At 39.4% G+C, this 14,094-nt stretch overlaps 1 protein-coding gene across 5 annotated transcripts in view; it reads left to right on the top strand.

Moving 5' to 3' along the window:
• The first annotated feature begins 653 nt into the window (after window positions 1–653).
• slc38a4 (solute carrier family 38 member 4) overlaps window positions 654–14,094 on the top strand; it is a 31,685-nt gene continuing 18,244 nt past the window's right edge. The window contains exon 1 of one of the 5 annotated variants that reach the window (XM_018684334.2): window positions 654–811. The gene's annotated coding sequence lies outside the window, so the exon portion shown is untranslated. Of the gene's footprint in view, window positions 812–6,122; window positions 6,306–10,776; window positions 11,021–11,861; window positions 12,027–14,094 lie in introns of those variants that run through there. The other 4 variants (XM_051077586.1, XM_018684335.2, XM_018684333.2 and 1 more) reach the window with 4 other exon arrangements.

The raw sequence follows: 14,094 nt of genomic DNA, 5'->3' as shown, positions 1-14,094 counted from the left end.
TGATGATGATGATGGTGCTTTCATCCTTAAAATTGTATCATTTTTTGAAACTCATCTCAGAATTTCTGTGTAGTATACATTACATATATATACATTCATATTTCCCTTGGAAATGAGTTTAATTATGAAGTAAAATCCACTGCAAATAAATAATAATAATAAATAATAATAATTACACTGAAGCTCAGTAACTGAGAACTTAATAACTGTCCACCACTGCTCCTAACACATGTATAACACCTGAATCATAAAGTTTATGACTCGTGTTTTTTTTACTCCTACTTTCCCTTTAAAACATAATTGCTATGGACTGGGAGTGTGGGGCGCTCCTTTCCCCCGACAACGTGGCCAGCTGGAATGTAAACAAAGGATCTCAGTCAGTAAACGCCACAATTATTAAATAAACCCTTATTTTAATCTGAAACATTGCGCAACCAGCTTTTAGCCAGTGTAAATACACTTACTGATTCTCATATCTCGAGATGATATATTTGAGATGAAGAAATTGGAACAATTACACTGAATAAATCGTCCAATTTAAGGCTGTAAGCGCTTTACCAGCTTATGGCAGTTTAAATGGCTTTTTCAAACGGGTATCTGAAAACGGGGGTAATTGGGAGAATAAGGAGCCCCCCAGCAGCGCTCGGCGGTGTAACACGACGCTTCAAGAGTTGCCATCATCACATGGCAGATGGAAAATTCCACTCAGTTTCCTCGCTGTTAAATGGGAAGGGTCTCCCAACTCTTGTTTCCACTAGTCCGCCTCCTCCTCCGCCTGCTGCAGCTGTCCGCCACGCTGAAACACTTTTAGGTAAGAGACCCTAATATTAACACAGCCTGTCTTTGCTTTTATTATTATTTTTTTTCTTTCACCTCCTGCATGTGACTTTATTTTGACCACCATGTTTGATGACCTGGAAGCGGGCAGTTTAATTCTCATTATTTGTATTAATGGAAATAAGCGGCTCTAATTAGAGAATGAAGGGAAATTCAATAGGGCTTATTTGTGAGTGAATGTTACAGATTTAACAGCCTGGTTTCGTTTCTCTCGTTCATCATTTGTATAATTGAATAAGTAAACTAGCCATAAATTGAAGTTAAAGAGCAACAGTAGCTGTCCGTGGAGAGCTTCCTGCAGGGTGGTGTCACTAAAAGCGCGAAGGTTTTTTTTTTCTTTCTTTTTTTAAATTCCTACAAGAGAATCAGGCTTTTATTCTGATGCAGCATGGTTATTACGGGTCTGAATTAAAACATAAACGTTGCTTCTGCAGTCACCAGTTGATCATATGGACGGAAAGTAGGATACATTTTGTTTGTGTTTTGCATAAGCGCTGTGCTGCCTTTTTCCGCGTCAGCTTCAAGAAAACACAAAGGCGACTATTATTGTTTCCAGTGTGCATCTTTCAGGCTTCACTGTCCGTTCTAGAGTGTGTATGCAGCTGTCGATTTATACAAATAACTCAGGTTTGTTATTTTGAAAGGGTGAATGGGGAGGGTGTGATGAAGAAAGGTAAAATATGGATCAGTGGTTTATGTAACAGCAGACAGTAGCATGCTGAGTGTGGCCTGCAGGGCTCACTGAGGACTAATAAATATGTTATGACTGCAATCACAGGCTCAAACTGTTGTCATGTTCTGGTGGAAAATGCTGTACAAAATAGTTGCGTTAATTTGAACTTGATTTGATGTCTAAAAACTTGGCAGTAACGCCCCCATTTGCTGAGGAGAGATTCTCCTCTTTGAAACCTGCAGTTTCTCTTCATTTCATTTTACACTTCCCCTTTTCTTATCTCCTCCACTTTTAGTTAATGGTGGCCTTCCTCTCGTTCATTCTCTGAGCACTTCATAATCACTCTTAGAATGAAAATCTGATGGATTTTTATTATGGTGTCACTCAGGTCTTGAGGGAGATTTTCCATCATGCTCCTTTCCTGGATGTCTTTCAGTCATGTGCTCAGTCCTTGTCACATTCTTTGTTGTAATACTTCTACTATCATCAGTGTTTTCTAGTTTTAGTTAAGCATCTGAAGCAACACACCCTGATCCCAGTCACATAATGCAGAGTGACTGAAAACAAAGACTAGATTCAGCCAAGAGAATATCTTAGCAGAGGCATATTTGAGTAGTGAGCTCAGTTTCTATCATTGCTCTTCTGAATTCTAAAAATACCTGGTTACCACACAGCGACTGTACACTTTCAGACCAGCTGTGTTCTCTATGCACCTTACTTACATAACAGTGAGAACTGATCCAGTGATGTCTCCCCTTAATGAAGCTCCGCCACCGTCTTTGTCAGATGGTTTTTTAAGTATCTACAGTTGTAATATTAACCGAGTGGGTGTGTTTTGTGGTGACTGTGATGACGTTAAAGCTCTGAGATGCAGGCTAATGGTGCTTTCATAAAGGCTGCATGCACACAGGCAGAGGAATTTTCTTGAAAGACATAGAGAAGAACGCTTATAGTTGCATTACTCAGCTGCAACTACTCATTGCATAGTGTATACATCACCATTAAAATTTCCACAGCCATGCCCCTTTAATGTGGCATGTGTGAGCATTTTGTTAAAGCACCTATCACACTGACTCCTCAGTAACTTTATAAGCTTGCAGGTGACAGGGAACTACCAGCACAGGTTTGAACACCTGTCAGCAGGTTAAAAGCTGGGTCTTGGATTGGCTGTTAGGGAGAACTGAATGACATATGTAGGTCAGACCCCGCTGGGCAGCTTGTTGGGGGTTGAACCGCCGCTGGAGTTGGCTGATGTAACTTGGAACGCGTATGAGCAAATGAGCCGGGAACCAGAGAGTCAGTTTCAAAGGAGTAGATATCACTGACACAAAGACACAGTGTCACAAAAGCGAGATACATTTGACAGGTTTCCAAAACACTGTCAATGCATTGAACTGAAATCTGGGAGGGTTGTAAGAAGTTGCCTATTTTTACCTGCAGGATTACATAATTTAGTAACTTGGAATGTGCAATGAAGTCATGTGATTTATGATATGACATAAGTAAAATCAACTCTATGAAATATGTATCCCTTTTTTTAAAGCTCCCCTTCAGACATGTTTTAGCTATGAAAAACATACACTGCTGTGATTAATATTTTCTCACCAAAAATGTTTTTAAAAACTCCAAAAAGGGGCTGGAAGCACATCTAGAATTTACTTCCTCATTGAGAAATTCTGGATCATGAATAAGCCCCGCCCATAACCACTGCTTGTGCTAGGTTGCCCGGCGAAAGAGCAGTGGGTACCAAGATGGCTAACATTAGAGGAAACACTGGAGAGATTCAGGCATACATGTTTCAGCCTCCGTCAGACCCAGATTAAGTATATAATCTGCGTGTATGTGTCAGAATAGTTAAGTGTAGTCAGGGTCTTTATTTCTTTATTTGTTAGCTTGTTAGCTTGTAACAAGTGGTTGACATAATAATAGTAGTATCACTAATCCAAACTCTCACTCTTGACATGTTGACAGGATTAAAAACTTAATTTTCTCCTGAAAGTGCAGCTGTAACGAACCTTGAGTTTCATTAATCGCTTAACGAATCCCAATCATAGACCCTGCCCCAGAATCTATTGTTTGCTAATGCTAGAGATTACAGCAAAACTTAACTACAGTAAACATTGAACTTTTTACATGACAAAACCTGAATATGTTTACTTTTCACTAAAAAAAAAAAAAAAAAAACCATGTCAGAGATATGACAGAATTAGATGAAAATATAGACCTTCTCTGCGTTCAATACATTTAGCTTCTTTCCTCTGTGCCAAGTTTCTGAACCAGTCAGTTCTGATAGTACCAATGAAATCTAAATGATATCCAACCCCAGCAGGAGATCAAGGAGGGGGAGGTGGTGTCATTACAGTCTACAGTTGTCACTCCTCCAGCCTGGCAGCATGTCAAAACCAACCAGTGCCCAAATGTCCCTCAGTGGGCCCCTGTATAATCAGAGTACAGCAGGTTCATGGTCACTAAAGCAACAGAAAATGAGTTTAATACACAGTGAAGAGTCCTGCAAATGACAACACAGAAGAGGATGAAAAATTGCCTTGTATGACCTATTTTGCATAATTAAATTGACCAAAATTATGAATTCATGCTTACATAATGTTAAAAGACATCTCTCTTCCACTGTACTTCATTTCACTTGCTAGAGATTGTAGAAAGGACAGCTGAATTGCTGAGGCATGGTTTGAATTTTCTGACCTACAAAATGTTAGTAATGCATCATAGGAAAAAAAAAAAGCACTTAATTCAAATTCATGTCACAGACGGGTGGGGACAGGTATTCTGATGTCATCTGATGTCTTTAAATGAGCAGTCAGATTAGTTCTGTGTATTCACCTATTTGTACCTCACTAATGAACTTGAAAATATACAAATCTCTGTACAGATTGTTTGTCACGGGTCTGTTTAAGTTGGCTAGAGATCAGTACGGTGGGGACCAGAGCAACAAGAAAATTAGCAAATTACTCTGTAAATGTGTTTCGCTTAATGACCAGTCTGTCGCAAATGTGTGGCGCCAATGACATCTTTGTACAGGTGACTTAACAAGAGCAGATATTTTGACAAAGGCACAGGCTGTATGTTCTCAAATTACACTTAGTGGGTGTTTTTAATGGACACATGGTGGGAAAACAGCACAGACTGAACTTTCTTAATCTAGCTACAGTTTAGTCGCAACAGAAACTGAAAAGTAATCAAGAAAATCAAATAACATGAAAAAAATCCTCTTACGGTGACCAGACTTTTAGTTCAACCCTCCTCCTGTTAAAGTCAAGGTCAACCCTTTGAGCTTGAGTATATTTTGGAAAAGCAAGATGCTGCCGTCATCATTTGCACAAATGAGCTGGCAGATCAATACTGACTGATAAGATGAACAGAGTGAGCGTCCGCAAAGATGGTTCACAAACAAGGACACACCACGATTATGTACAAAAGGCCAATATGATGTTGACTAAAGGTCATCTGGCCTTTAGTGTCACATGACGGCACTGAAGTCAGAGTTTTCTTCTGTGTGTTTCTTGTCTGAATGTAGCGTGACTACACTTTCTCTGGAAATTCTGTGTCTGTTCTAGCTTACTCTGAAGATGTTGTCAGATGACAGAAATGCTGTGAGAGAAAGAGCAACTTTTGCTAGTCTGGCACAGCGGTTTCTTGAGGGAGCACTGCTTTCTTATTACTTCTGCTCATGTTTCGTACGTCCATAAATTTTAGCTGTCCAGGCTCAGCCAAAAGGCATGTGCTAAACCGCTGAGCTCCTTGAATTTGTCTCATAGATAAACACTTTGTATTAGACATTATCATCTAGTCCATGAGACAGTTGTGTCTTTTACAAAGCTCTTTCATCCATTCATTCAAACTGGCAAACTATGAATACAATATATGACATAAAATGATTGAATAAAAGTTTTTGAAATGAGCATACTGTCAGGTGTTGGTTTGAAACCGGCCTACAGTACTTACTTGCCAGGTAATAAATCATGACCCTGTCCTGACACACACACACACACTCACACACCACATGTGCGGGTTTAGGAGTCAAGTGTTCAGCTGGTGAATCAGAAAGTGCTCAGGCATTCATATTTCTTTTCTATTTCTTTTCATATTTTTTTCTTTTACTGATGTTTAAATGCTGTATAGAACAAAAATGTTTTTCATTGAAAATCCTCAAGATGTGTTTTTGTTGTTCATCCTCAACTGAAGGACAAAATGACCTCCTGATTTCTTGGAACCAGGTGTTAAAAGTGAACCACAGTTTGGTCTGATAGTCCATATGCTTCCAACATGTAAAATGTATGACTACAGTGTGACAGGGAGGAAAAACTGTGGAAGGGAGAGTTGTTTCAACGTGCCACATACAGAATAATAACTTTCTCCCAAGAGGAAGCCCTGACAGACTTGATCAACTCTGTATGATGTGGTTGTATTATTGTAGCTCATCATCCTGTGACCAGCAGACCGCACTGACTTTAACCAGCAGCTGTAAATCTGTCCTACATGACATGGTTAACATGACATAGTAGCTGTGTTTGTTTGCATTGAACCTCTTACATCAGCCTGAACAAACTTATCCACAGTTTTTATTACCACCTACTGCACATTACAGAGATGACAATGGAACGGCAGCGATTTGGGCTAAGGCACCATTGTGCTTTATCACTTAAAGGAATAGGTTATCTTAGCTTAGCTTAGCACAAAGACTGGAAGCAGCATAGCTATGTCTAAAAGTCAGGAAAAAAAAGAAATTCACCAGCATCTCAGCATCTCATTTATGAACAGAACCTTCAGAGCAATGGTAAGACTGCCCTTCATTTAGTTTCTTTTGGACACAGCCTAGTTAACTTTTCCCCTGATTTATAGTCTCTATGTTAAGCTAAGCTAAGTGGCTGTTTGCTTTAGCTTAATTTTTAATGGAGAGATGCGGGAGTTGCATCAGTCTGAACATCTAAATCTAAGAGATACAATCCAAAATGAACCACACAAGATTCTATTTATACAACACGGGGCATAGTATACTCTGACATGTTCATGCATATGTTAGTGTGTAATGTTTGTGCAGACTATGTGGACCCTTGTGGACATGGGCAGATGAAGACACTTACATAATTCAGCCACATAAGTGTGGAAAGTAGAAATTTGCCTTAATGTTCCCCTCAAAGATAAAAACAGAGAAAACTGGAAGCAGCCTGCGGTTACTGATTTTGGTTTAGTTTGAAGATGATACTAATCCGGTTCTGGGAAATTCCGGAAGTTATTTGTGGTCAAGTTTGAATAATAGTCGTTCAGAACTTTAATAATTGAGGTCAGTGGTCAGAGAAGAAGGGTGTCCAACTTCCAGTTCCCTGTTAACAACCAAAAAAACTGCTTCATTAGAGCTGCCTTGTGACTTCCAGTGGAGGACTGTGGTTGCAATTTTGGTGTCACATAAACAAGCTAAAATAACTTTCCACTAACTTCCAAATCAGTTGCAAATAAGTTTTTTTTCTCAGTTTTTTTATACAGTGTCTTTCCTAGTATTAATAAAGTTTACAAATGTACTGAATGTGCTTTAAAAAGTCATCTATCAGACATGTGGTGTGAAATGAGCTCTATGTAACTGTCATTGTCTTTAATAGAGGAAAAACAAGCCCCAGGCACATCACTAATAATAATGACTAAGTGTCACATGTTATATGTTACATCATATAGCAGTCGCCTCCTTGCAAACAAATACATAGAGCTGATAGATTTTACACGCAGGGGACAGAAATATCTGCTACCCTGGACCTCTGGAATTCTTTAAGAGGCCAAAGCATTTCAAAGAGTTCATCACATTTGTTTTTAATATTATCTAAAGAAATACATTTTCACCTTTCACTACATTGTAGCCCTTTTAGTTCATCTATGGGAGAATTTAATTTGACATTTTGTCAGATATTGGACGTCATCTGGCCAATGATTCACCAGCACACTGTCTGTGGTATTTGCAGCCAGACACATGGCATTGAGAGGTATAGGCTTAATTTAGAGGCTCTCAGACTCTAGCTCACAATGATCACTAACAGAGCTGTTTAGGCTGTCGCCTGCACAACAATGTTACAGGTTGACATGGAGCTGGATGGAAATGTGTGTGTGTGCCATCAGAGGTACAAGTTCTAGTCCACAGTGTCATATTAGAGATGTTTTGGTCAATAAGTGAGGTCGTTAACCCCTTGATCCATGATGGAAACATCCCTCATGGCCTCTTGTTTACCAGCTGATGTCAGCACTGTGTTGTTCTCCTGCTACTGAAGTGATTCATACATTCACGTCAGGAAACCTGGTTAAATGTTATTTAGCTAAAGAGGAGAACAATCATCTACAGTGATTTTTATGAGAGCTTAAATGCACACACAGATCAAACTCTGGTGAACCAGCTACTTCAAAGATCAGCAGCTGTGCACTGAATTTAGAATGAAATAAGCAAATAGTGTTACCTCATCTCTCTTGTTTGAGCAATCACTTTACCAACCTGTGTGTCAAAACACACCTAAGGAAGCAGACACTTTTTGACCACATAAAAACAGGCTTTGGAAAATTGTATTAAGCATCAAGGGAACTTCACAAAACAGTCTAAATGTTTTTGGCAAGCTCTCACAGTAGGTGGACACTGTCAGTAAGATGACAAAGTTTTACCAAAATACTAGAAGGGAGGGTTTGTGCACATGACAGAGAGAGCAGACAGCAGGGGCGAACGTGATCAACATTTACTGGAAAGAGTCAGAAGAAAACTGAAAGAGCAGCAGACCTCACAGACCTGTCCAGGTTTGGACCAGCCTGTTCCAGACAGATCTATCTGTAAATATCCCCAGGGAAACCCTCATTACCCGTAAACATATTTACCTGGATGATACCTCAGACACAGTTGCATATAAAGCACAGTCAAAATCAGTATTTATTCCAAATTACACTTCTTGTAAAAGACAGACGATGGACAACATTCTCACATCAGTCACAAGTAATTTTATTATGAATATGTAACATAAATTTAGAATATCCTGATTTGTAGTCCCTAATATGGATGAAGCTTCAAGCGCGTGTGATCTACATCCCATAATTCCCTAATGCAGTTCAGTCACATCTTTCTTTTGACCATTCATGCCAGGTAAATTTCCACCTTTCAAATTCTACATCCTCACTTTGTGTCACAGCCTGGTTTGCTTAAAAACACAGGATGACTCTGATGACATCATTAAGGTTATTTTGTCACACTTTTGAAACCTGCTCACACAGTGACACAAGATATTATACCACACAGTCTGATTAGTACTTCGCTCAATTGGTGGAGTGTTCCTTTAAGCTTTTACCCTACACATTATAGACACAGCTGTTTCTACATTGTATCATTATCTCTGCTGTTGTTACAAATTATTATACCTACAAGTCGTGATATTTCCCCTTGAAAAGGCTTCAGGAGATATCAGTTAGACGTGTTTCGTGTGTGTGAGAGATTTTGTTGAGCTCAGTTACTTCTATAGCTGACTGCTGCTCCGCTCTGAAGTTAATGACCCCCAACCCCCGAAGCTAACCCCATCCCTGTTTGGTATGTTGCAGGATTGGTCCAGGGACAGCTTTCTGGTCATAGGTGATTGGCTCAGTGTGTGTGAAGCCCCCACATTCACACACACACACACACACACACACACACACACACACCTCAAGGTGCCTTTTAAGGAATGTCCCTGCAGCTGCGGAATGGATGGTGGTGAAGACTTCACTGTTTGACTTTCACTGCTGTTCACTTAGCTGTGTTGTTCTCTGCTATGATTTTTTTTTTTTTTAGTATTCTGTGGCTTCTCTTTTTGTCCTAACAGACAGATGCCTGTATGACAAAATCCAAAGAACTTTTTCTCATTTTGGGTGGGATGGGCTCTAAGTTGAAAACCAGCAACTCTGACAGACTCCGTGTTTATTTTGGTTGAAACATGTTCTACCAGCACTTGTGTTAGCATGCTCGTTAGCAAATTTGGAGCTGTTGTTGTGATATAGCTTTTAATGTGGACTTTTCCTGGACTTAAAATGAGACTTTCTAACTTTTAAAAAGATGAAATATCACATTCTTCCTCTTGCAAATGAAAAGTTGAATTCATAAGCAAGAAAAGACACCCATGCTCAGTTCAGTTCACTCTGGACTTTGCTGCTACAGCCATACTTGCTAACGGTGGCTAATGTTAGCTAACATTAGCAAACCCAAGGTAAATATTGCTGTGTAATGAGCATTACTGAGTTCTCTAGCATCATTACTCTTCTCCATTTGTGTCAGTGTGACAGCAGGTTTTAGTGTTCAGCATTATCTTACACATTCAGAGTTTTTCAAAATTTGAATATTTGGGTTTTCATGAATTAACCCCAATTGAAGTGTTGTTGAAACCCTATCAAGATGGTGCAGATGAACTGAAATTATTATTCTAATCAATTGAGTTCATAGTTTTTAGCTGCTCACCTTACAAAATGTTTGAATGGCTGATTTGAGGAAATAGATAGTGCTACAGTTTGTTCCTCATGTGGCATTAGTGTGTGCTCTCTCTTGGACAGCATTACAGAGTGGACAGAGATAAAGAACCTCATCCCTGACACAAACACGACCTTGGGCACAGTGACATCCTGACAAGGATGTCCTCCAATCCTCTGATTGGTCGGTCGGTGGCACAGCCTACCCCAAAACCACTGACAATTGCCCATAGTGCAGCTGGCCGTCTATGCATGTGTGTGTGCAGCTGCATATGCAAATGCTTGTATGTGTGTCTTTGTGTTTACAGAAAAGGTGGTACAGTGACCGTATAATCAGTTGCTTTAAGCGTGGGAGATGTGTGATCAGTTTGTCAGTCTGCCCATGGTCTGCCAGCAGCTCTCTGACCTGGCCTCTCATGAGTCCACATGTGTTAGGTGTGCATACTTTTGGACCACTGTAAAACTGGATGGCCACAGTCATGTGGCATGTCACATGATCATGTCTTGAAGCGACCGTGGGTATTTAACAGCGTTGGTGCACTCTGGTATCTCCAGTCTGATGGTGATGAACGTTCTGACTATGTTACATCTATCTATCTATCTATCTATCTATCTATCTATCTATCTATGTTTTTCTTTCTTTTTTATTCTTTTTGTGATGAAGCTGCTAATCAAACATTATTTTTTCTTATGAGTGCCCTGGTTAGTGTCCCTGCTTTGGCCTTTTTGCACATTTTTCTTGAGGCAGACGTGTGTGAGAGAGAGTGTGTATGATGTGTGTGCTGGTATGCACTGTGTGTATTGGGGGGGGTTACACCATGTCCGAAGGAGGGGCCTCAGTGAACTGTGTCTGTCCTCATTGGTTGACAGAGGCCCTCCTTCCTCCCTTTTAAAAGCCTGCGTTTTCACCTGAGATACAAAAGAGCTGCAGCTCCTCGCCCATTCACTCGTCTGTCATCTCTCTTACTTCCTAAAATACATTTCTCTAAAAAGAAAAACAAAGGAACAATCTTAGAACCTCTTCAAAGAACTTTTCAGTAAGTGAGTATGCTTGAATTGCCTTGTCTGAAAGTTTTGGTTTATATTTTGCACGAAGGTAAAGATTGACAAAAATAGCAATTATTATTATTAGAATTATTATCTTATAATAATAATAGTTGTCAAGGAGTTTCTTCTGCAAAATGTAACAATTTGAAGCAAATGTCTTTTCTTGACTTCACTCTTTGCTCGAATTCTTCAGTATGCCTCATATTTGCAAGGCAAGAGCTGGTGGCTGATGCAAGAGTTTGTTTGGGTGGAGGATGAAGTAGCTGGAGTGTTTTCAGAGTGGAGACTTGAGGTTTTTAAATGATCTGTTGGGTACAGGACCTTGTATTTTTTCTTTAAGCATGTTTCACAATGTTCTTTTATTTTTAAACTATATGCAAAAATTTTGAGACTGAAAGCAAGTCTGTGTCTTCTTTCGGTCTTTTTAGCTTTTCTGTTTCACTGCACTTAATTTGCAATGAATGTTTGATGCTACCACACAGGACATTGTGTAAATGAAATCAAGGTAAAAATGTGCACGCAAGGCTCTCGAGATTTCCCACATTCAGACTGAATATATGTAAATTAAACTTGTTGACTTGAGAACAAACTACAGGAGTTTGCGCTTGCTGTATTTTAAGGTTCAGATCATTTGGTGAAACTGGCTGCAGGAAGTGCGATACTGATTTTATTTCCTTTTCGTGATCTCCCAATGTGTGAATTTGCATGCTAGCTTCAGCTTTAAAATCAGTGACAGGACATTTGTGCTCTTGATAAATGTTTTTTTTTTTTTTTTTTTTAAATTTCTTTTAATGTATCATCTAAAAAAAAGTTTTACTGAGAGACAAATGAAGAAACAGTTTGACAAATTTGTTTGATCATCGAAAGGCAATGGAAGTTTAGCTCTGTGCTTGCTAACTTGTGGCCCTGCTCACACTTAGCATTAAAATGAACAGCTGTGTACACAAGTGTGAAGGCAACCCAGGACACCCTGAGGACACAATGGGGTCTGAATGCTCAGGTATGCATCCCTGACCACTTCTGACAGTGGTCTGCATACAGTTAAGCATCTTCTTTCTCATCTCTGCAGTGTCATTTGTTACTGTTGTTTCTAGCTGTTAGCATTCAGTATTTTTGTATTTGGCTTTTATCCAGTATGCAAATTGCTGTCCCTGTGTGCTCTGTGGCACGCTGCCAAATGGGCGCTTCTGTAATGTTATGGTTGTAACAATGCCTGCATTACATTCTGAAATATAAAGTTAACCTAGTCAGACAGGTTAATCCTCTTGGCAATGAGAAGTGAAAAACCTTTCTCTTTTGCCACACCACAGAGTGTGACACTGAGAGATTAGGATTAATCGCAGCTGTATTACCCTTGGTATGAGGTTTTAAAGCAGCCTGCTCTCGAAGAGCAAGATTACAGAGAGAACAGTAGGCTATCAATGATAAAAGACATTATTTCAAAGACAGTCTAGTCTTGTGGGTCAGACTGTATCCACCAGCTGAGGTCATGGTGGAAAGTTTTAACACCTCTGACGTTATTTCTGGTTTGTTTGTCCTCTATGCAATATGAAAGGCTTTCAGTTGATGCATAGTGACATGTGGACTGTAAACACTCCTCATACATTGTGATGCAAAGATCCTGCTGCCCAACCACTTCCTTCATTAGAGACTGTTGCTTAACAAGCAACTAAGGGTATTGTGTACCAGCTGATTTTGAAAGTAATAATTTCAAGTGCATTTACTTAAATACAGGTTATTGTCTTTTATTTATCTCCACTCTATGCTACATTATACTTTTACCTCTCAACAGTTCAGAAGAAAATGTCCCTTTTTTTGACTGTAGTAGTTACTAGTTACTGCAGAACAAGATTTTTTGTACAAAACCAATGATAAATCTACAAAAATAATGCACTGTTAAAAGACTTGTTCCACCTTGACCAGCTATGACATTAGCATGCTGCTCACATGTTAAATATTAATAATGTAACAGGTAAACATACCTATACTGTTACCCTTGTAGTCTTTCAGCTCATTGTCGCGGTTCACTCTCTCCACTCTCACGCCGTCATTCCCAACAAAAAAAAAATCTTGCAGTACATTACCTTCTCAGCACCAAATGCCATGCACAAAGTAAGCAACCAGTGTGAGGACATAGTGAAGCTTTTAGCTCCTTAAAAAGTCATATATTTCCTTCATATGATGAAAACAGATATAAGATATATAAATATATATTTATATACAGGCAACAGTTTGCTAACGTATTAGCTGTATTAGGGTCAAAATAGATAACTTATAAAAATAAAAAGCTATTGGCTCGAACATTCTGAATGTTGGCATCCCCTAATGCACGTTAACATGCTAACTTTTACATTTCAAATCTTAGTGCAGTGTCATGTTAATATGTAGAACGGCAAGTACACACATGTAACCCTTAATAACAGAAAATGGCTGCCTGCAAAAAATATGTGTGTATGATGAATATAAGGCTACAACCAGCAGCTGGCTATGCTGGCTGAGCTAAGCTAACTGTCACTCGCCCCAGCATTGTACAGAATGGACAGAAGTGAAAATGGCATCAGTCTAATTATCCAAGTCTTTGGCACAAGATTGACACCACACAAGTACTGCAATTAATACTTTGAAACAAAAGACAGTTTCCAAGCAGCTTGTTTCTAGTGTGCTTCACATCATGAGTAACACCCTTGTTTTTGTGGTTGTGTACTTGTTGCCATGGTTGTTTGTTTGTCAGTGAGTAACACTTTGGATTCTTCATTCCAGCCCAATCTATGACCTCTGTGTGAGTGACAAACAGCCCTGTAATAATTCATAATCATCTGGGCGTCATTCACTGTCTTTTATCTCCCACTTACATAATTTAATGATGAATGCAGATCCCTGTGCAGCACTGTTGGCTTCTTTCTTAAATGGTTGTGGTGAGACCAAGTTAACTGTCTCATACATGAACAAAATGGCCTGTTGATGGTGGCGGCCAGGAGGGCTCATGAACCCACTGCATCCTTGACCTGCTTTCAGGGTTTGTTGACTTAACTCCAGTCAGCAATCTCTATTTACATCAACCCTGGCTT

Source organism: Lates calcarifer, linkage group LG18 (genome assembly GCF_001640805.2).
Source record: "Lates calcarifer isolate ASB-BC8 linkage group LG18, TLL_Latcal_v3, whole genome shotgun sequence".
NCBI classification, from domain to species: domain Eukaryota; kingdom Metazoa; phylum Chordata; class Actinopteri; family Centropomidae; genus Lates; species Lates calcarifer.
This window is presented reverse-complemented; position numbering and strand designations above follow the sequence as displayed.